Raw genomic sequence first — 22,859 nt, 5'->3', positions numbered from 1 at the left:
TGCTTCACCTCTTGCCATGATTAACTACATTTAGTATTGTTGGGTACATAAACAGGAAAGAACTAAATAACTGAATGTCGTGTTTCGTCAACATGCAACTCGTTACATATTAAGCTCCACTTAATTTGTAGTTTTGTTTGTTCCACTTTGCCATGCCATGCCTCTTTAAAACCGGACATGCATCATACTTCAATGTGCATCATACCATGTTTATGCTTGTTGGTTTACCATGTTGTTTGCTCCTTTCCAGTGTTGCTTCGTCTTGTTAGTTCTGGTAACGTCGCGTTTGTGAGGAACCGTTCAACTACGTCTGTTTGTCTTCTTCATGGACTCGTTCTTCTTCCTTGCGGGATCTCAGGCAAGATGACCATTACCCTCGATATCACTTCTATCTTTGCTTGCTAGTTGTTCGCTCTATCATTATGTCGTCCTACCTACCACTTGTTTATCATGCCTCCCATATTGTCATGTCAAGCCTCTAACCCACCTTCCTAGCAAACCATTGTTTGGCTATGTTACCACTTTGCTCAGCCCCTCTTATAGCATTGCTAGTTGCAGGTGCCTTGCAGTTTGTTCCATGTTGGTACATGGATATGTTGGGATATCATATTATCTGTTGTTTAATTTTAATGCATCTATATACTTGGTAAAGGGTGGAAGGCTCGGCCTTATGCCTAGTGTTTTGTTCCACTATTGCCGCCCTAGTTTTGGTCATACCGGTGTTATGTCCCTTGATTTTGCGTTCCTAATGCGGTTGGGGATATAGGACCCCCTTGACAGTCCGCTTTGAATAAAACTCCTCCAGCAAGGCCCAACCTTGGTTTTACCATTTGCCTCACCACCACCTATATTTTTCCCTTAGGAGTCGCGCTCCCGAGGGTCATCTTTATTTCAACCCCCCAGGCCAGTGCTTCTCTAAGTGTTGGTCTGAACCGGGCAGCCTGCGGGGCAATCTCGGGGAAACTTGATCGATAGTTTTACTCGTAGCTTGTCTCATCTGGTGTGCCCTGAGAACAAGATACGTGCAACTCCTATTGGGATTTGTCGGCACATCGGGCGGTCTTTCTGGTCTTGTTTTACCGTTGTCGAAATGTCTTGTAACTGGGATTCCGAGACTGATCGGGTCTTTCAGGGAGAAGTAATATCCTTCGTTGATCATGAGAGCTTGTGATGGGCTAAGTTGGGACACCCCTGCAGGGTATAAACTTTCGAGAGCCGTGCCCACGGTTATGTGGCAGATGGGAATTTGTTAATATCCGGTTGTAGAGAACTTGACACTTAACTTAATTCAAATGAATCAACCGCGTGTGTAGCCGTGATGGTCTCTTTTCGGCGGAGTCTGGGAAGTGAACACGGTCTTGTGTTATGCATGAACGTAAGTAGTTTCAGGATCACTTCTCGATCACTTGTAGCTTCACGACAGTTGCGTAGCTTCTCATCTTACTCTTACTTGCGTATGTTAGCCACCATATTTGCTTAGCGCTTGCTGCAGCTCCACCTCATAACCACATCCTACCCATAAGCTTAAATAGTCTTGATATCGTGGGTGTGAGATTGCTGAGTCCTCGTGACTCACGGATACTTCCAATTAGTTGCAGGTGTCGATGATACCAATGCAGGTGGCGCAACCGAGCTCAAGTGGGAGCTCGATGAAGATCTTGGTCGTTGTTATGTGTCTTTTCCGGATGATCAATAGTGGTGCCCAGTTGGGACGATTGGGGTCTAGCATTTGGGGTTGACTTCTTTATTTTGGTTCCGTAGTCGGACCTTGATTGTAATCTGGATGATGTATGTTTACTTGTTATTTGTGTGAAGTGGAAATTGTAAGCCAACTCTTTATCCCTTTCTTATTCAGTACATGGGATTGTGTGAAGATTACCCCTCTTGCGACAAAACCACCATGCGGTTACGCCTATAAGTCGTGCCTCAACACGTGGTAGATATTGCCGCATTGTGGGCGTTACATAATGATAGTGTGCGCAACTTATTTGTGGCACTGCCGTTTAGGTCATATTGGTGTGAAGCGCATGAAGAAACTCCATGCTAATGGGCTTTTGGAATCACTTGATTGTGAATCACTTGATGCTTGCGAACCATGCCTCATGGGCAAGATGACTAAAACTCCATTCTCCATAACAATGGAATGAGCAACAGACTTATGGGAAATAATACATACTGATGTATGCCGTCCGATGAGTGTTGATGCTCGTGGCGGGTATCGTTATTTTCTGACCTTCACAGATGATTTGAGCAGATATGGGTATGTCTACTTGATGAAACATAAGTCTGAAACATTTGAAAGGTTCAAAGAATTTCAGAGTCAAGTGGAAAATCATCGTAACAAGAAAATTAAGTTTCTACGATCTGATCATGGAGGTGAATATTTGAGTTATGAGTTTGGTCTTCATTTGAAACAATGGGGAATAGTTTCGCAACTCACGCCACCTGGAACACCACAGCGTAATGGTGTGTCCGAACATCGTAACCTCATTTTATTAGATATGGTGCGATCTATGATGTCTCTTACTAATTTACCATTATCGTTTTGGGGTTATGCTTTAGAGACGGCTGCATTCACATTAAATAGGGCACCATTGAAATCTGTTGAGACAACACCATATGAATTGTGGTTTGGCAAGAAACCCAAGTTGTCGTTTCTTAAAGTTTGGGGTTGCGATGCTTATGTGAAAAAGCTTCAACCTGATAAGCTCGAACCCAAATCGGAGAAATGTGTCTTCATAGGATACCCAAAGGAGACTGTTGGGTACACCTTCTATCACGGATCCGAAGGCAAGATATTCATTGCTAAGAATGGATCCTTTCTAGAGAAGGAGTTTCTCTCGAAAGAAGTGAGTGGGAGGAAAGTACAACTTGATGAGGTAATTGTGCCTGCTCCCTTATTGGAAAATAGTTCATCACAGAAATCAGTTCTAGTGATTCACTACAAAAAAAATACACTTCCGTGATGATACGTGTTTGTCACAGTAGGTCATGTTTTTTGTCATGCATGTACATCCATGACGATTTTATGACAGAATCAAGATAGTCATACATGTGCTGTCGTAGAAGTGTTCCATGACATTAGCAAAATTATCATCACAGAAGTGTCCACTTCCATGACGATAAATCGCGCGTCACAGAAGTGGTTTCGTCAAGGGTGACCGACACGTGGCATCCACCGTAACGGACCGCCGTTAAGCTATCGGGTCAGATTTTGGATCCGATAACCCGTTAATAGCCCTGACCAATGGGAAATTTCCACGTGTAAAATTCTGATTGGCCGAAGGGAACACCTGTCAACTCGTTAGTGGGCCAAATGTCGCCCGCCCATTGGAGCAGACCTGCCTATGATACGTCGACACGTGGCTGGGCCCAACAGAGGCCCATATAGGTTAAAAAGGCCAGCCCAGTCAAAGGATCATAGAAGTTAATCAGGTACTGGTGGGCCATCCCAATAACGGCCTGCTTAATAAAGGCCCATTTACGGCCCGAAGCCAGATCTGGCCCGTTAATTGTTCGCCCAATATTTGGGCCCATTTACGGCACGAAGCCAGATCTGGCCCGTTAATTGTTCGCCGAATATTTGGGCCCAACTACAGCCCAGTGACTTTTGGCCTGTTAGAGGCCTAATGTAGACATGGGCCCATTTCAGCCCGGTGTGACTTTTGGCCTGGGAATGGCCCGTGCTGCCCATGGGCCATATATGGTCCGACGGGACATCGGGCCCACTAAGGCCTGTGCTAAAGGTGGCAACAGTTAAGCCCAATGTGACTTTGGGCCTGTTAAAGGCTTGTCTCGTAATTCGGCCCGTTGATGCCTGTGCTAAGCTTTCGTCCTCTTAAAGGCCCATGATATCAGTGGGCCAACTAAGGCCTGATATATGTTTCAGCCTGGTAATGGCCCGTGAGCTAACTGGGCCCAAAACGGCCCGGTCTACATTTCGGCCTGCTGAAGGCCCGTCGACGACTAGTGAAAAGTGAGGCCCAACATGCATTTGGGCCTGCTAAAGGCCCGTGGTTTCATCTCGGCCGTAAGAGGCCAATACAATATTCAGCCTATTAATGGCCCAACGCTACCTGGGCCAAACTAAGCGCTGGGTCGACAAAAGGCCCAACTAAAATATAGGCCGGTGTAAGTTTGGGCCTGGCGCAATGTGTGAAGGCCCCAATCATTCGGGCCCAAGAAACACGCAGGTCGGCCCAATTGTGGCCCGCTAAAAATGTGGCCCGTTATAGTCGAATGTTTCGGTCCGGTCGACTACATCTGATTTTTTTCAGATAGCGAATGATGGCAGTAACTAGTAGGAATTAAGAACAAACCTACTCTATACAATAAAGAAATTACGGCATAGTAACTAAGAATAAACCTACACTATACAATAAAAGATTTAAGGTATATTACATCCACTAGGCATCGAAGTTCGCCACTAGTGATCATAAAGCGCAACGAAGAAGCAGATTACAAAAACTGGGCACCATTGCAGTGTAACAAAATAATACTGAACCGAGACCACTTCCAAGACAGTTCATGAAAGGTTAGCCTTGTGGGGGAACTGCTGCGCAAGCTGCTAAGCAAGGCTGTGAGACTGGCCTAGCGTGTCGGTCATAGTTTCCAGGTGTAGCTGTTTAGCGATGAGGTTCTCATTGGTGTTCTCTGCAATCTTTCTTCGAGATAGGACTTCAAGTCGAAGTTGAGTTGCAGAAGGCCTTTCTGCTAGAACTTGGGACTGAAGAAGTCGAACTGATTCAGAAAACGAATTCTGTGAGCTTGTCTGACTGTTAGTCTCAAGTAACTTTAACACTGCATCAAGACAAGACTTTGGGGTTGTCTCGCTATCTTGAAGATGTTTTCCCTTCTTTGTTGCAATATATGTTGGGTTTGTCTCAGAGCCTTCAGCAGATTTGTGCATGCCATCAGGCATATCACCCTGAAACAAAGCAGAGAGATGACAGGTTTTGCACGTGTGTAAACAAAGATGATAAATGTTCTGTCAATTCTATCCAATTTCAAATTAGAAAATTAAGAGTAAGTTCAAAATGTCAATAGCATAATTTGGCATTGTTCATAATGTGGGGAGCTTCACCACACTATTGGATTACCATGTCAACATAACAGGCGTAGATGAAGGGCAAAGAAAATCATTGTATCTATTTTGGATAATGTGCATGGCATGTTGTTCATATCATCAGCCACATCAGTAAGATAAAACAGGGGATGACAAGGTGCAAACGTGGGCTGCTTCACCATACACTGGATTATAGATCCACAAAAACAAGCATACAAATAGGGAGTATTAAGTAATGTGCATGGTATGAATAAGGAATTTGGTTTTACAAGTAAAACTTAGAACTTACGGTTCTTACGAACATGCATTCTGGTAGAAACAGCAAACTAAACAGCAATAAACGATAGGGAGTATGAGCAAATTAAACAACAGTTGAGGATAAAGGATTTAGAACGGCTGACTTACATTAACAGTTAACACCGGCTTTATAATGCCCTTCTCCATGTCAAGGGAAGGATAACTCAAGAATTTCAGGACAGAATCTTCTTCATAAGCATTGCCTGTACTCTACATTTTGTAGAGAGTAATTATAAATATGATAATACTGGAAGGGATAGAGGATAATGAAGATAAGATGCAGATTGATGCTACATAATCAACTACCAATCCCTGGAAGTACAAGCGTTATAGGACAAAATGTACTGACAAGAGCAATGGGCTACACTTCTGCACTGGCATTGTCTGTGTATTCTACTTGTTGGTAAGATTAAATATAGATTTGATATTTTTTAGTAAATGGTGGGCGAGGGAGATAAGATGCAGAATGCTACAAAATGAACCAATCCCTCTTACCATAATACAAGAGTGTTTTGAACACTAGTGTACTGTACAAAATATTCTTATATTATGGGACGGAGGGAGTAGCTGTTAATGTAAGTACAGTGATAGACCACGTTCAGTCCTTACAAGAGGACTGCAGATTCTAAATTTATGTAAGAGTCCATATGGATCTTATAATGTCCACCAATTAAATGGACGATTATGAGGCTAACATGTGCAGTGATGCTACATAATCAACCATCTATGAAAGTAAGTATGGTCATACAGGGCAAGAGGTACTCACAAGAGCAATGCAGTGTGCAGTATAGTTGCGAGATTCTGTGGTCCCTTGAGAACGAATGTTCTTCTGCTAACAGTTTTCTTACAAGTGAGACATTAAGGCAAATGCAGAAATGTAGTTCAAATTGTGATGTGATATCATAGACAGTACCTTACGCTGCAGCCGAGACCAATGTGTAACAAGATTATTCCAGTCATCGTCAGATAAATGTAGCACCGGAGACTTTACAAAAATTTCATTCAGAGGCTTGCCATCAAAGTGCGCTTGCCTCAGGTAGGAACGATACTTCATCAACGAGTGCTTGAAAAGTGCAACCAACCCTTGCTCGTCATCAGAATCCAGTTTTCTCCTCGCCTATTTAAAAGAATGAAATCTTGTGTCTTCTGTCAGCGGAAACATATGCAGTAATGACCATGAGTAACATTAGTACATTACTTACGCGTAAGTTGCGGAGGAAGACTGGAAATTGTTCTGTGTCTGTGGTATAATCTTTCCATGAAGGAAAGATGCGCACAAAGTTCCTAACAACAACATAAGCTTCGTCTTCTAAACTGGGAAGAAATGGAACATGGGTCCTATTTGCTGCAATTGGGGCTCTCTCTGGTTCGAAAAGGGATTTGGCAACTGGATTTGGTGTACTCTTTGCTGGAATGTGGGTTTTGTGTCGTACAGCTGGTGCTATGTCAATTGGCATAATCATACTGTTTGCTGCAGTTGGGGTCTGCTGAGTTGGGGCATCAGAAATGACCAGTGTAGTAGGGCTAGAGTCTGCTAGAGTTGGGGTATTTTGTGGGTCAGGTGATATTGCAACTACACCTAATGGGCTATTTGATTTATCAGGTGCCACTACCTTTTCCAAATACTTTGCTTGTGCTCCTCCACAATCAGGAATCGCCCTCTTCCTTTCGAACGTCTGATACACAAGAACAATATTTGAATGGATAAATATGGTATGATGACAGATGGAATATGTACTGAAAATGGATAGGCAGGGCGTATTCACATACACGATGTGTAAACTAAGCTAATGGCAGTTCAACAAAGTAGAAGCAATGCAAAGCATCAGTTGCAAGATATGTGCGAGCAATGTAACCTTGGAAAGTTAGAGCAAGTACCTTGATGGGTGAATAAGATAGGGCATCTTCCTCTGACTCCTCCACTAGGGAGCTACATTGACTTAGGTCTCCCTCTAGCTCAGAATCACTGTTAAGATCATATTCTGAGCATGAATCTGTAGGTGGAGAGCGTTTGCATTGCATTGCATTGCATCCAGACTTGATTTCAGTCTCTTAATGCCAGGTTTGACAGCCATGGCATTGTTCTGCTTTTATTCTTTTCATGCGCACAAGCTCATAATCATTCTGAGGCTGTTCAGAATCTGAGATTCATGAAAACATAAAAAGTAGTCAGATTATCTATGGAATGCATTGCGGATTCAACTCAGAGAGTGTCTCCCTATAAACCCCTGCATATGCAAAGTTCACCTCCCCAACTGTGCTGACCAGACCACACCACAGAAATACAAACCCCTTATGTCTCTATGACAGGTAGGAACACATTTCAAAACTGAAGTAGGAACATTAGAATCATATGAAATTCATATTTTGAACAAATAAACTAAGCAATTATGAGTGGCGTAATCTTTAGCTTCCAGGGTGGAGTGTTGGTAGTGTGACACAAAGCAAGTAGGCAGATTGTATTCCATGTAAAAGATTGAAACCTATGTAAAAGCTGGAAATGACACTTTCTTTCTATACAATACAGTGTTCGTTACCCACACATGATGGAAGAGATCACATAGAGAAATACTATTCACTCATGTCTACGGTTCCAGTATTTAGAAACAGGGTGGTCCACCCTAAAAGAATATTGACAACAAATATGACAAGGCAAGCATAGATATAGTGAATCAATCATTTACTTGTGAGCTTATTAGGAAAAGTATGCAGAATTGTAACTGCAGTAAGAGACCGTCCAAAATCTGAATGAAGAAGTTTCTCTAGCACTTATTGTTTGCAACTAATCGACGTGAATAATTGGATATTATATCAAATGAGTAAGAAAGACAAGTAAAATTGTCAACAAACCTGGCTTGCAGTAATAATCTGGGTCAATGTCACTACGACCAACAATCCAAAATGACTAGTTTCTGTTCCAAGGGCTAGAATTTTGAAAACCCTTTGAACTTTAGAGGTACTAAAGATTACCGAAATACATTTGAACCATTAAGTGTAGGTAGCACTGAGCACACAACAAACCCTAATGATAATCCTGCCTAATGAGTAATGAATCAATTAGAAAATGGGTAATGAGGAGTGGTTGCTGAGTGTTGAGGACGTATCTTAGGATAAATCGGGTTGGCTTGGTGGGTGCCGCACGCCTGAGCCCTGAACGGACAGGGAAGGTAGGCACGGCGGCGCGCCCGGGCAGCGGTGACGCTGTTGGGCGAGCGGCTCCTGGCCTCCTGTTAGTCCGGCGTCTCCTCCTAGAGTCATGTCGTCCAGGGACGGCAAGTCGTCGGCGAGGCAGGCGGCTGGGGGCGAGTAGAGATCAGAAGCGCGCAACAGAACAGAGGGGAATCGGTGCCTGGGACGACCCAAAATCCTAGGGTGGGCCGGCCCACCGTGGGCACCCTGTAGAGATACACACCCAAGCGACGAACATGCATTTTCGAAACTAATTTAGGAACATTTAGCTGACCAATTAAACAACTCTGTTTTAATAATATCAGATTCATATTTGAACAACTAAGCTTGTTTAGCTTGATGGGTGGAGAAGTGTTATTATGACATGAAGCACATATTTTGATCGTATAGTGATCATAAATGGGGGAAACTCTAAGCATATTTTTTTTAGCAAAAGAGGGTTTCCCCTCCGATTTCTATTAAAGAAACCACCACGGAACCAACATGATCAATTAAACCCTAAGCATGATCAATTAAATCGTATTATGGCTGTGCCATGGCAGATTTGAAGCTGCAAACGGGAGAAATGATATTTAGCATCCATTGTTTGCTTAGAACTAAGAACTAAATTCTAAGAGCTGAAAAGAAAGTAGAGTAACCAAGTTAAGATATATTTTCTGGTTGAGATCAAAAAGTTGAGGAGATATGAAGTACCACCTCTCTTGAGGCACCGTGTAGGCATCGGGGGTGCGATGGCAGTCGGTGGCGTTGAAGCAGATCTGCGATGGTAGACGGGTGCATCGGGGGATAAGTCCCGTTGCGGTGGAAGAGAAGGTCGTGTGAGCGGCCCCGGCAAAGAGGACGACGGCGCCGATGAAGCGAGAGGACGCGATTTAAGGCTATTGGTCCGTCGCTATGGATGAGACACGTCCATCTCTAGCAGTGGACGACGCGGTCTTGGTAGGCGCTCCGGCATGGTGGAGGACGGTGGCGATGGATGTGGTGGAGGACGGCGGCGATGGATGGGGTGTCTGACGGAGGCTGGTGTGGGGATGGGGTGTTCTAGCACGGACGATGTATGAATGGGAAAATGGAGGGAGAGGTACGGGGAACCATGTTTTTGGGACGTGCCTGTCTGAAATATGGGAAAGTAACGAACTTATCCCCCGTTTAAAATTTGGACGTCTCGTCGGTTGGGGATAGGACGGTAATCTCGCATCTTGCCAATATTCGCCCAGAGTGATTTCTGGCGAGGAGAGGGTGGTTGGAGCCCATGGTTGGCGCCCAAGGTGTATGAACGGGGCTGACAGGTAGGGCGGTTGTGTCATGTCTGAGTGAACTTACAAACCTTCCCCTATTGAAAATATTTTCCTACATCGATTTGGGCCGAGTCGAGTTTGTTTTGCCGCCCACCGTGTATGAATGGGGAATGGAGGGAGAAACATAGGTCTTTCGGACGAGCTTGAATCAAATGAGTTTTGCCGCCCATGTTTGACGCCCACCGTGCCGGAATGGGCTCAGAGGCGGTCGTGTTCTAATTGAAGTTACTAACCCACCTCTATTTAGAGCAGTGGAAATCGGGCCGATGGATTGTCTGTGTAATGGGTAGACAGTAATTTCCATCTCCCAAACACTTGGCTTCGGGCAGCCGACGTGGGAGTGGACATTTTGCTGCTTCTTTCGAATTTTGGGACAATAAGCATCCACGTTTACCCTGGCAACTAAATTCAAATCCATTTTGTATTCCTATATGAATCTTTATAAATCATTCTATGTGTTTTTATATATCTTCAAAAGGACGACAAAGATGTATTCCACTATCATATATGAATATGGTTTACAAATGCCGATACTCAAATTCAGAAACTAGAATCCAGTTTAAGGTGAATTCGAATATTTGGAACACTTCATGTCCAACTCAAATGTCACACGCAGCATAATGTGTACTCCCATTTAGATATGTACACAAGCGATGCATCAAGATTCAAATACCGAGTCAATCAACCAAGAATGTACAGAACTAACAGACTTATAAACACTTATAGAGTATATGGATCAATAATATAAACTAACATACATAAGCCAGGCCGCTGTACTTTTTTTTGGCTACAACAGCATCCTTTTTTTAACCAGCATCTCGGCCCTTTCCGATGCGTGCCACTTATGGTCCATCTATACTACTACTATTGCTGAATGCACATTCAGCCCGATTGGCATATTTGTAGGTCTGGCATAGCAATCCAAATGAAATGTCTCCGAGTCTTATCAATTAATACAGACTTGTGCTCAAATAAAATTACAAACCAAAAAAACAGTTATTACATGATCTCTAAAACAAATGGTTTGATTGATTACATGAACAGACAACACAAAGGTTATTCAACTATGGCAAGAACATTTCACCTATGATTTACCAAGTAGGAATTTAATTTCCTTTTTCCTTAAAGACTTTAACAATCTGGTCAGTCTCAGCTTGCTTCATTTTGAAATCCACCAAATATTTAATGGTTGTCTTGAGTACTACTTGTGATTGTGCTGTTTGCTTCCTCAACATGTCAACTTCATCTCTAAGTGCAGAAGCAGAATCTCTTTCTACCACTAGTTTAGCCTCTAGAGCATCAGCAGTTGGCAATTCATAATGCACGATTGGGCCGGTGCCACTGCTGTGGGATGATGCAACGTCCATGGGGACCTCGCTCTGATCTTGGGCTAACCTGTTTTGCCATTAAAGTTCCGATTGGGTTCAGAAAAGTTGAAGTAAGCAAAACATCTCAACTAGGAGTTATAACAGCAAACCAGTTAAACAAACAAGGAATTAAAGAGTTTCAATTGGATGCTGAAAAATAGTTATTAACATCATTGTAACCCGCTGTTGCAGCAGCAAAGCAGTTAAACAAACAAGTAGATATTTAAGTTAAGGCAAACAGGTAATTCTTAACAGTAAGTATCAAACACATAGATAGGCGCAGTCTAAAATATGATTAATAGACTGTGCCATTATGTAATCAGTAGCAAACTAAATTAGGCCAAGCAACGTAATTGAACAATTTTGCAATAAGTGGCTAACTAAAATTCTGAGAAGCAGGTAACTGAACTTACGCTAGTTCTTTGTACAGGCACACTGCAACTTCCTTTTCGCTTACAAGGTTGTACGAGGGACTCCATGGCATCAATTGCTTGGATACGCAGTCCCAATACTTCTTTCTTCCCACACTCCATGGGTAAGTCGAATGGTTAATCTGGTAAGATGGTGCGTCCTTGATATGTTATATGAGGACGTGTAGTCAGACTAGTTGTAGCCAAACACATCACACTGGCTTTTAATGTATATTTCATGCTATTACTTTTGGCATATCGAGATCTAAGCAATCTACAATAGGATGAAAAGACTGGCATCCTTCACATTATTGGCGAACTCAGTTCGTAGAAACAAGCAATTCAACCATTCTGTGGGTAAATCAAAAGCGCCACTGGAATATTTTTCACTATCCAATCATACACGCAAAAAGGGGCGACGCCACCATAGGGGCTAGTATGGGCGGCCGCCTCAGGTGGCTGGAAAGTGTGCACCTAGTTTGAGTCGTCCAGGTTGGCCCATGCTAGTTTTGTTCGTCCCAACGCACGAGCAGGCAATGTAAAAAATGAAGAAAAATGTTTCAATTTGGATGGTCCAATAACATAAGTGCAAGGCAGGACCTATAGCAGGCTCGCGGCCCAAACGAGCGCCTCCCATATCGATCGACAGCAGGAAAATCCCAATTCATTCGCTCCAGCCTCCAGTCTGGTTTGCTCCTAACCTAGCCGCCGCTGGGCAGACCGACACAACACTTCCTCGCACCCTCGTTAGAGGGCGGTCGCCGGGCTTCAAGCGAACAGAAGGACAAGAAGATGAAGATCCAGCCCTGGGTGTAGCCTGCGTGGGAGGCAGCGGCGGAAGCACGGGCATGGCATCGAGCTTGCGCAAACGGACAGTCGCAGCTTGCAAGAGTAGCATGCGCAACGAGCAGGTACATCACATCCCTGATTATATCTAATTCAACTCTTCAATTTCTGGCCAATAGTTAAACCTGACGGTGTTGTAAAACTGCTTGTATGTAGGGAATCTATGAGAAAATGAAACCAATTTCTACTTATTTTATAACTCCCCCAATCAATACTAAACTGACTGAATCTGATGTATCTAATCAAGTTTCCGGTGCAAACATACAAGCTCATGTTGTTCTTGAGCCTGAAGTGTCAAATGAACAGACTGCTAATGAAGGATTTGATGCAAACATTTTACATGCTCCTGGTGATGAACATATAGTGTCTAATGAGGGATCTAATGCAAGCATTTTGCAAGCTCATTGAAGGATTTAGTGTCTAATGATGATCTACTATGTCGAGAGAGACAGAGATTTGTAGGCATTGATGACAAGCAAATTATAGTGCATTTTCATAGCTTGAGGAAACGTCGAGGCCATCTGCCAGAAAGTCCCCGTATCATGACAACATAGCATAAATACTTTTCTAATTTGTTGTTTGAAACTATTGGCATACTTGTGCAGGATAGATATATTGATATGCAGTTTGCACACTGGTTATACGTGCAATTACACTTCGATATTTTTAGCCAGAGAACGAATAATTCAAGCAGTTATAGACCATGTTTGTAGTCCTTGTACACCATGTTGCATTTTGTGTTTTTTGGTGCTTGCATCATTTAGAGTTTATAATCTGAACTACTTTGGATCATTAGCTGGTTTTCAAAGTGCATGTAGCTTCACATTTCTCAAGTTATGTTGATTTCCGGAGTGCAAGTGCCTTCGTATTTTTTAAGTTAAATGTTCGTCCGTGGTAACTTGAATTCGTGGATCAGCCACTACACACAAATCATACACAAATGCCAGTACCAATTAAATGAAATGCAAGGACTTACGCTAGCTCGTTGTACAGGCTCACTGCAGCTCTGCTTGCGCTTGGGATGTTCCATGTACAAGTCCATGTTACCACTTGCTTGGATGTGCAGGCCTTGTGCTCCTTGCATCCACCTCTGCATTTTTGACACGGCGAATGGTTGATCAAATAAGAGGAATCGACCTTGATGTTGTACTGGAGGACGGATACTTACAAGGTTATACGGGTGTGCAGGATGTGTAGCAGATCCCGTAGCGTCGTCATGCTTCGCTAAAAATGGATTTTATTGTTTCAAATGATATCTCCAGAAGAAATAAGAGTTAAAGTCAGAGTTGCATAGGCGTGTAAGCTAAGAGAGCAGTGAAAGGATATCCAAACATCATCGGAACAGTGCACAAGGGAGTGATGTGTGGATACCTAGTTCGGGCCGGCGTTTGGGCATGCTCGCCTAGCTAGAGTGCGGGTCACTTCAGAGCCGTTGAGGGTGATGCGCTGGCGTTGGCTGGCCACGCACGGATGCAGATCTTGAGTGGCAGCGGAGCACTGCAATGCGGTGGACGAGACTGTTGGTGAAGCCCCAACGGCCTCGGGGGGCGGAGGTGCAACGTTGTGCTCAGTGAAGTAGCCTCGGTGAGCTGGGAGACAGCGTGGGTGAAGCGCACCTGATGCGGTGGAACTCGGTGTCTGTGAGGCACGTCGGTTGCGGCGGCCGACGTTGTCGGTCGACCACCCGGTGCGGTGGACGAGGGCGTAGATGAGGTAGCTCCGGTGCAGTGGTGAAGCACGACCGTTGTTTTCGTCGTCGTCGTCCGGCATAGAGGTGGGGAACGGTGGGGAAACAGACGAGACGGGGGGCGATTCGAGGGTTGGCGGCGAATTAGGGATTTGAGAAATCTAGGTGCGGAAGGGGACGGTGGAGAAGAGAGATTTTGTAGGGCTGGAATTGGGGCCGCCAGATATTTCAATCCAAAACATGGAAGCGCGAACTTATATTGTCGTCGTGGCGCCGAAGCATAGTCTCGTCGGGGTGGTCGCATGTGCCGGATGGACACGTAGCACCCAGCCCCCCCCCCCCCCCCCCCCCCCCAAAAGGACGATGACAATATAAGTTCGCACTTCCACGTTTCGGACTATGCTTCGGTGCCTTAAGGCACCTGCCTTTGTGTCCATGACATGTGGGCCCAACAGGTGGCTAGCCCACATGTCAGTGACCCAAAGGCAGTTTGCCTTTAAGGCACCGAAGCAGCGTCCACCCCGACATGACCCTAGTCTGCCTGGTGCGCCTACATTTGAGAATGCAAACGAATCTTCTTTCATTTCCAAACAAATCTGTATGTATTACCATGCCCGTGTTTTCCTTGCAATAATTAGTCATTCGAAACGAGATACTCCATCCGTTCACTTTTGTAAGTCGTTTCAGATAACTTAAAATGAAATGTTTTGCACATTGTTTGAAATATCTTCAAGGTCTTATAAAAGTGAACAGAGGGAGTACTATAAATTAATTAATGAGGAGTTATTTGAAAAAAAATCGAAACGGTACCCACGCTAACGTGGATTAGAGTGTGTGTCACATAATTAGTTATTTGAATTAGAGTGTGTGTCACGTAGTTAGTTATTTGAATTAGAGTGTGTGTCACGTAGCGATCTGCAATTCTAACGTGGATTTCGCATTTCACTGTATCCACGCTACTTTTTTAATACAAATTCATATGTATATGATGAACACCATGGTAGTGGGAAAACTTTTGGATGGATTCAAACATATGACCTACAAAATAGCACGACAAATTGAGTCAATGTCAACTTTTCAAAACTTAGTATGGCACGAATTCGAAATAATTACCCGTATGCCTGGTCCTCGGTTCAAATCTTACAATGTACACCGAATTGAAACATCGATATTAAGTCTCGTACTATGTACATTCAAATGTTGTTTTTAGCCCCCCCCCCTCACAAATGCTACATACTTCCTGTATCGGTCAATCTTCCTCTCCTAACCACCTTAGGAAGCTATCGGTTTCCAACAGAAGTTCATTCTTTCTCTCCATGTTTCGATCTCTAAGCCTCTCAACTACACAACCCCTTTTTCCACTCGATTACCAAATGTATTTACCTCACACACCCGCCATTGCACCCCATGCCGAGCTCTCTCTCTCTCTCCCCTCTCCCTCTCACCCTCTCGCGCTAAATACATGCATTGCCTATCTAGCCCCCCCAACCTCTCATGCGCATGCACGCACGTTGTATATCTAGTTCACTCCCTCGAGACTATCTCACTCTTTCTTCCGCACGACGGGCCACATTCGCTCAATCTCGCTCTCTTTATCTGAGTCTAGTTTAACCTCATTTTCTTTCACACACAAATGATATATCTCCCTGTTCGGGCCTCGATCGACACACTCTATACTCTCTCACGCAGATTGTCTATCTAGGTCAGTCCATCCAAGCCGCCGCCACTCTTTCGACCTCATGGTGGGCCACGCTCACTTAATCTCTCTCTCTCTCTCCGTATGTCTCGACTGACCTCGCTCTTTGTCGGACAAAAACGATATATCACCATGTTTGAGCCCAATTCAACCTATTCACATTGTATACTCTCTCACGCACATCGTCTATCTAGGTCACTCTCTCCAACCCGTCTCACTCTTTCGATCGCACGACGACCCTATGTGATCGGTTGACCTTGCTTCCTCCCACGCACAAAATATATCTACACGTCTGTGACTGGATCATCTCTCAAGCTCTATCTTACAACCCTCACCCTTGCCAAAAAGCTAAATCGGACAATATCTCTCCAGAGCATATATATTTGTTCAATGAATGTCGGACCACACTCACTTTGTCTCTCTATCTATATGTCTCTCGATTGACCTCGCTTTCTCACACCGTATCTTCGATGCGTTGAAGCTACTACCTCTCCATCCCTGGCAAAGCCGGAGCTATTTACATTGTGAGGGGCACTCCAACCTTGGATTAATTTGTGTAGGCATTTGTTCCGGTCGATTTAGATTATATTTTCGTAGCATTCGGCCCACAACTACTCCAAACACCGTCGCAACCCACGCAACTCCCTTAGTTGATTTCCCTCTGGCTCGGTCATCGCTCTCTCCCACGTCCTTTCTCGCCTTCAACATCGCACCATGGTATTATTGAAAAAACTATGTTGTTCTCTTTAATTATTATAAATAAGCTACAAAACTACACACCGATAGTCCACTTGGAATGGAACAAATTTCGACCGACAAATTAAAGTGCTACAAACTACACACCAAGGGGGCCACATGTCATGAAACAAATTTGGACCCATATACAAATTAAAAAATAAAGGACGAGGATCGAACATGCGACCGGGCCTTCAAGCCGCACGTCAATAGGCAACATACATAGAATGGCAATGTTTGTTGTACCCCCTTTGTTCACATAATTTTATATTACCACAGCCTAATTAATGGATAACATGTAATATTATTTTTAGTACTATTCTCCTTCACTTACTGGTGGGTTCCATGTGTGCTCTCTCTCTCTCTCCTCCCCTTCTGCGTTTAGACGCACGGGCAAACAGGAAGAACTCACGGGCGATGTTGCCATTGACAATATCTAGACGCGTTCACAAGTCACGGCACCAATTTCACGTACTAGCAGCACTAGTCAGTGTGTACGTGCAGTGCACGTTAATTTGGAAGTATATTAAGTGCATGCGGATATTAACTACTAGGATATTATTTGCATGTTTTCATGTGATTAGCACTACTTTTGGCATGAAATTAACTGCACGCTAAACGTGTTGAGCACTCGACATTGAAGCAGTCTAGGTCGTTGGATGACAAGGAATACATGTGGCTTGATGACGTTTTATATTTAATTTGATACGGCTCTAGCAGAACATTCAATCGATCAAACCATACATTTCGTTCAGTCTGACTCCGACTTTAAATTATATGACGATCGATATAAAAGAAACAGAAATGATAAACGTTCAGATTTTAAGCATGGCAATCCGAACGTTTTTCATGGAAAATTTAGATTACGCGGCGTCGGCGGGGGCGTCTCGCGGTGGGAAGCGGCTCCTCTGCCATGCTCTGTGTGTCGTCGGGCCACTGACCGACGGCGAGTCAATTGGCGGGAGGAGGCGACTGGCGTTGGTGCAAGGAAGCGGTCGACGGCGGCCATCCATGCCGCTAAGGGGGCACTGGCACCCGCGCGGGGACAGGCGCTGTCAACGGTGCGGCAGAGACATTCGTGTGCACGGGCACCGGCACGGGCGCGCACGTCAGTGCACGCGCAGGCGCATGCGATGGCAGGTGCACGGGCACCGGCACGGGCATGCGCGTCAGTGCACACACAGGCACATGCGCTGGCAGGTGCACGGGGATGGGCGCTGGCGCAGTCGGGGCGACGGGAGCCGGAACGGGAGCGGGGACAGGCGCATCGTCTTCTCGCAAGGCCAGTTCAAGCTCGTCCCAAAGCGCCTTATGTTCTTGAGACTCCGGCTGGGTGTCTTCCTTAGGAAACTGGAACACTAAGGGCAGACCATCGTGATGCGGCATGGCGTACGTTTAGGTCAGGCTAGTTGGAGGTAGACGACAGGAGAATCGGAGAGGAAGAGAGAGGATTGTAGAGATACCGGGTAGTGTGGGGATGATTTTAAACTGCGGCGCCGGCGACATTAAAAGTGGGAGCAGTTGGGACGGCGGTGGGTGGTGGAGCCTGGTCAAAGGGCTCGCCTCCCGGTGAGCCTGCACAGCATTCTGCTCGCACGCCTCCCTGACAGCCGGCGCAGTGGTCTGCTCGCACGCCTCCTGTCGACTGACACGCTTGCTCGGATGGCACCTGCCGATGAGAAGCGGGGACTCATGGCGGCACGTAAACGCCCACGGTTTCAATAGTGAAAGCGTTCGCCTTAACGTGACATGTCTTTGTTCCAAAATACCTTGGCTCTTCATTTGTGCAACTTGTCATAAGCAGCTTGTCTCAAATTGAAGAAAAAACTTATGAAGTAATATTTGTGCCATATCACGTGACCATGCTTAGTTTCAAGAATTTATGCTCACTTTTGGATTTTCTGAAATTTAAGATCCAGGATTCGAAACAATATCATAACCTGCATCATGCAATAAATTTTCAAGCCGTATATCTGTCCTGTTGTATTTCTCAAGAAAGGATTTGGTCAAACATTTTGCTTAGTTAGACTTCAGACAAGTTATATATGCAGAGTAAAAGGATAATCCCTCTGTACCAGTGCATTGCCTGATATATTAACTCAAGTACTAGGCATGAACAAATGGGATCAATTTTGTGCTCATCCTGGTGTAGTAGTAGTGGTACTAGGCAATGCAGTTGACGGGTGACCTTGACGACTGGCGACCGAGGGAATTGAACCATGCTCAGCATGGTAGGTAACGTTGTCTAGTTACTAAAGCATCCATCTGTTGTTCATCGGTAGTCATTATGGACCGGGGACATGAGGGAAATTTCCTCGGGCTGGAATTCTGGCCGCCGGATATTTCGACTTGAAACGCCGAGGCTCGACTGGTTGGGGTTGCCTAATGTGCGTACCACGCACGCCACCGAAGGACACGAGCCCAGTTTTTTTTAGGATCAACACGAGCCAAGGTCTGGCTGGTACGCCGTTGGGCCCTACCATTCGAGAATATGAAAGGAACCTTTTAAATTGCCGAACGAACCTATATGTATTACAATACCCGTATTTTCCTTCCAAATACTAATCTCAACGTGGTAATTGATTTATGATGAGTTGTTGAATTAGAGTGAGTTTGTGATATAGTGATCTGAACGTGGATTTCACATTTCATGGTATCCCTAGTAAGTTTTCCAATGCAAATTCAAATTGAAAAGACGACCAATATGGAGGTGAGAAAACTTTGTATGTATCAAGCATATGACCACACACACACACACACACAGAGACACACACGCACGAACACAACAACAATCCAATAAGTATAGTGCATCTATTTTTCCAAACCATGCATGTATGACACGAATTCACAAATACTCCTTCTATTCCTAAATATTAGTCTTTTCACTAGTAGAAAAAGGGTCAAATGTGCGACACATTAGTCCCGGTTTGTAACAGAACCGACACTAATGTGTCCATTAGTGCCGGTTCCAACGGCTAGGCGGGAGGAGCTCTTTAGTACCGGTTCGTGGCGAACCTTTAGCACCGGTTCGTGCCACGAACTGGTACTAATGAGAGTGGTGGAAGGATGTTGTTAGAGTGGGGCCCCTCCAGTACTAAATGTCGTCCTATATAAACCCTTCGTCCACCAGCACTCTGTTCTTCCCCCTTTCCCCTCTCCCTCTTCTCTGTTCTTCCCTTCTTCCTCTCGAGTTCATCACAAAATTTGCCTCAAATTTGTCAAGATTTGCAGGCCCCCATCCATTCAAATTTGTCAAGATTTGCAGGCCCCCATCCATTCAAGATTTGCAACTTTGTCCTTTCATCTCTCATTGCTAGATTAGCTCTTCCATTGGTTTATATAGTGATTAATTGTGGGTTTTAGTAATTTGGGAGGAATTATATGTGGTAGTATTTGATTTATATGCAAATTGAGGTCAAAATAACACTTAGTTTGCATATGTAGGTGCGGTTTACTTAGTGCCTTCTAAATCTCCGTCGTAACCACTATCGATCGCCCGCACCGTCCCATCGCCGGCACCACCTTGTGGTGAGCCTCTTGTTCATGAAATTTTATATAAAAAATTGGTGTTTGTGTGATTTGGATATATAGTTACTCATATAATTATCTTACCCGTATGTTGTTTGTTATACATAGTGCCATGGTTTTGATATCCGTCCCCGTCGGCCCTCACCCTTGTTATGATACGGATGTGGTATATTCTCTTTTAAAACTATTTGTTGCATTTCGTGTTTATGACAAATTATGCCCATCAAGCTGACATAGATATTTGTATGTAGGAGGTAGCTGAACCGGAAATTCCAACCAACCCTATTGTCGAGAGGTTAAATTTAGTTGAAAGAGAAAACGAGGATTTGAAAGAAAAATTGAAAAGAATTGAGGGGGAGAAGATGGAATTGGAGTTGCATGTTGCCGATGTCGTCGATGATCACAAGATTAAGATGGAGAAAATGCGCTTGAATATTCGAAAGATTAGAAAATATGCCATTCATAGTGAGGCTTGGTATCATTATGCTGTTGGATCAATTGTTACCTTAGTTGCGATATTAATCACATTTTTTGTTGTATTTAAATTCTTTAGCTAGAGAGTTATTTGTTTGTTGCATTTAAGTGTTGTATGAACTTTATGTATGAACTTTATGTATTGTATTAATTTGGTGTTTTCTGTGTTGTGTATTGACGATGAGCCGACAATGGATGTACGATGACTGATGCTCTCCCGAGTTCATTAATGGCATGCATACTTTTCTGCTTGTGGCTGAGGCAAACAAGCGGGTGGATGGTTTTATGCCTTGTCCATGTGCTGGCTGTAAGAATGGTCACAATTACTCTGCGTCAAGAACCATTCACGTCCACCCGTTTGAGTCCGGTTTCATGCCCCACTATAATGTTGGAACCAGGCATGGAGAAAGAGGGGTTATGATGGAAGACAATGAAGAAGAAGAGGAAGAGGAGGACGACGACAACTATCCTGGCCATGGGTTCCCTGAATACGATGATACAACAATGAGGGAAGAAGCTGAGCCGGTAATGCAGGAAGAAGCTGAGCCGGCAATGCGGGAAGAAGCTGAAGAAGAGGCATCGGATGAGCCTGTTGATGATCTAGGTCAGGCCATTGTCGATGCAAAGAGAAACCGCGCAAGTGATTTGGAGAAGAAGAAGTTGCAGCGCATGTTAGAGGATCACAAAAAATTGTTGTACCCGAATTGCGTAGGTGACAAGAAAAAGCTGGGCACCACACTGGAATTGCTACAATGGAAGGCAGAGAATGGTGTATCTGACAAGGGATTTGGAAAGTTGCTGGTAATGATAAATAATATGCTTCCAAAGGACAACGAATTGCCCGAGAGTACGTACGAAGCAAAGAAGGCTATCTGCCCTCTAGGGTTAGAGGTGCAGAAGATACATGCATGCCCTAATGATTGCATCCCCTACTGCCGTGAGTACGAGGATTTGAACGCTTGCCCGGTATGCGGTGCATTGCACTATAAGATCAGCCGCGATGACCCTGGTGATGTCGAGGGCGAGCGCCCTAGGAAGAGGATTCCTGCCAAGGTGATGTGGTGGCACAGAGAAGACCGTAAGAAAGACGGAAAGTTGAGAGTACCCGCTGACGGGTCGCAGTGGACAAAAATCGAAAGAAATTACGGGAAGGAGTTTGCAGATGACGCAAGGAACGTATGGTTTGGTCTAAGCGCAGATGGCATTAATCCTTTTGGGGAGCAGAGCAGCAACCATAGCACCTGGCCTATGACTCTATGTTTGTATAACCTTCCTCCTTGGTTGTGCATGAAGCGGAAGTTCATTATGATGCCAGTGCTCATCCAAGGCCCTAAGCAACCCGGCAATGACATTGATGTGTACCTAAGTCCATTAGTTGAAGAACTCTTACAACTGTCGAATGGAACAGGTGTACGTGCGTGGGATGATCACATGGGGGAAGAATTTGACCTAAAGGTGTTGCTGTTCGTGACCATCAATGATTGACTTGCTCTTAGTAACCTTTCAAGACAGACAAACAAGGGATACCGTGCATGCATGTTCTGTTTGCACGATACCGACAGTATATATTTGGCTAATTGTAAGAAGAATGTGTACCTGGGACATCGTCGATTTCTTCCAAGCAGGCATCCCGTAAGAAAGAAAGGCAAGCATTTCAAAGGTGAGGCGGATCACCGGACGAAGCCTCGCCACCGTACTGGTGCTGATGTACATGATATGGTCAAGGATTTGAAGGTGGTCTTTGGAAAGGGTCCTGGTGGACAACCTGTTCCGAATGACGCTGACGGACGCGCACCCATGTGGAAGAAGAAATCTATATTTTGGGACCTGCCCTATTGGAAAGACCTAGAGGTCTGCTCCGCAATCGACGTGATGCACATGACGAAGAATCTTTGCGTGACCCTACTTGGCTTCTTGGGCGTGTATGGGAAGACAAAAGATACACCTGAGGCACGAGAGGACCAGCAACGTATGCACGGGAAAGACGGCATACATCAGGGTCATGCAAGCTACGCTCTTACCAAAGAAGAGAAGGAAATCTTCTTTGAATTCCTGCTCAGTATTAAGGTACCGTCTGGCTTCTCGTCAAATATAAAGGGAATAATAAACATGGCAGAGAAAGTTCCAGAACCTAAAGTCTCATGACTGCCACGTGATTATGACGCAACTGCTTCCGGTTGCATTGAGGGGGATTTTACCGGAAAACGTTCGATTAGCCACTGTGAAGCTATGTGCACTCCTCAATGCAATCTCTCAGAAGGTAATCG

Source organism: Triticum urartu, chromosome 7, assembly GCF_003073215.2.
Source record: "Triticum urartu cultivar G1812 chromosome 7, Tu2.1, whole genome shotgun sequence".
NCBI classification, from domain to species: domain Eukaryota; kingdom Viridiplantae; phylum Streptophyta; class Magnoliopsida; order Poales; family Poaceae; genus Triticum; species Triticum urartu.
This window is presented reverse-complemented; position numbering follows the sequence as displayed.